This window comes from Saccopteryx leptura, chromosome 2 (genome assembly GCF_036850995.1).
Source record: "Saccopteryx leptura isolate mSacLep1 chromosome 2, mSacLep1_pri_phased_curated, whole genome shotgun sequence".
NCBI classification, from domain to species: domain Eukaryota; kingdom Metazoa; phylum Chordata; class Mammalia; order Chiroptera; family Emballonuridae; genus Saccopteryx; species Saccopteryx leptura.
In genome coordinates this window covers 183969405-183971473 of record NC_089504.1, presented here as the reverse complement: position 1 = coordinate 183971473, position 2069 = coordinate 183969405, and positions in this window count along the sequence as shown.

Genomic DNA, 2069 nt, shown 5'->3' with positions numbered 1-2069 from the left:
CTTGTTTCCAACTTCAGAAAAATACAAAAAAAAAAAAGAGTTTTAGGAAACTCCAAAATGAAAAATATTCACTTGTGTTCTACTCTCTTGCCTTTACCTCCACCCTGGGGAATATTTTTGGGTTTTTTTGACAGTGACAAAGAGAGACAGAGCCTGACCAGGTGGTGGCACAGTGGATAGAGCGTCGGACTGGGATGCGGAAGGACCCAGGTTCGAGACCCCGAGGTCGCCGGCTTGAGCGCGGGCTCATCTGGCTTGAGCAAAGAGCTCACCAGCTTGGACCCAAGGTTGCTGGCTCCAGCGAGGGGTTACTCGGTCTGCTGAAGGCCCGCGGTCAAGGCACATGTGAGAAGCAATCAATGAACAACTAAGAAGTTGCAACACGCAACGAGAAACTGATGATTGATGCTTCTCATCTCTCTCCGTTCCTGTCTGTCTGTCCCTGTCTATCTCTGCCTCTGTTAAAAAAAAAAAAAAAAAAAAAAAAAAGAGAGAGAGAGAGACAGAGACAGGGACAGATGGGGAAGACAGACAGGAAGGGAGAGAGATGAGAAGCATCAATTTTTTGTTGTAACACAACAGTTGTTACACTGAAGCTGTTCACTGATTGCTTTATCATATGTGCCTTGACCCGGGGGCTATAGCAGACTGAATGACCCCTTGCTTAAGCCAGCAAGCTTGGGCTCAAGCTGAAGAGCCTTGCTCAAACCAGATGAGCCTGCGCTCAAGCCAGTGATCTCGGGGTCTCAAAACTGGGTCCTCCGCATCCCAGTCCAACACTATCCACTGCGTCACCGCCTGCTCAGGCCACCCTGGGGAATCTTAAATATCCTCGGGGAAGAAAAAATGGTCAGGATATTGTGACTGATTAACATCTTGGTTTTTCTCATCCAGGTATATTATGCTGAATTTCAAATGCAATGTAATTTCACCTCTCGTGTTCCACCAGATGTTTAAATATGCTCTAATCTCCAAGGGCAGGGCGATGGTTAAAGCAATAGCTTGAAGTAAGATAAGTACTGTATAAGATGAATCCTACTTTCAAGGAATTTATAATGTATGTTAATTATCTATCTATTGATGCATAACAAATTATCCCCAAAATGTAGTGACTTAAAACAACAATATTTTTTTTCTATCACACAGTTTCTATGGGTCAGGGAAGCAGCTTAGCTAGGTGTCTCTGGCTTGATGTCATGAGGTTGCAGTCAAGATGCCATCTGGGACTGCAGTTATCTGGAAAACTGACTAGGGTTGGCCACTTTTGTACTGCATGATGACTCTCATAAATGAACTCAAATTCTGGCAAGTTGGTTATGGCTTTTGGTGCAGGCCTCAGTTCCTCCCCACCTGAGCCTCTCCATAAGATTGCTGGAGTGTCCCTATGACATGGCAGCTGCCTTCCCTCAGAGCAAGTGATCCGAGAGAGAGACCAAAGTGGAAATAATATCTTTTTTGACTTAACCTGGTAAGTTACACATGTCACTTCCACAGTATTGTGTTGATCATACAGGCTGGTCATGATTCAATGGAAGAAGGGAACACAGAAAGGGCATGAATACCAGGAGATGAGAATCATGGGGCCATCTTGGAGACTATCGTATTTCCCCATGTATAAGACACAATTTTTTTCGAAAAATTTGGGGTCTAAAAACTGGGTGCGTCTTATACAGTGGTTATAGATTTCTTTATTTGCATTTCCCACTTGAGGAGTTGTATGAATTTATGATGACTAAAACTTGAATTCAATAATTTTATCTAATACATTTTTTTCAAATTTCGGGCCCCAAAATTAAGGTGCATCTTATACATGGGCGTGTCTTGTACATGGGGAAATAGGGTAGCTATCACATAATCCACTTGGGATTTCAGAGTTATCATAAATAATATATATGATAGATAGAAGAGGTAGGATGTTTATAAACCTGCAAAAAATTTGAATATGTTCGTGGTAGAACAAATGTTATCGTTTTCACTAGACTTCAACAGGTTCTATTTTCATTGAAATTTGCTTGTTTTATATTTGAGTTCCTTGAAACCTTCTTCAGAGTAGACTAACAGATTTCATG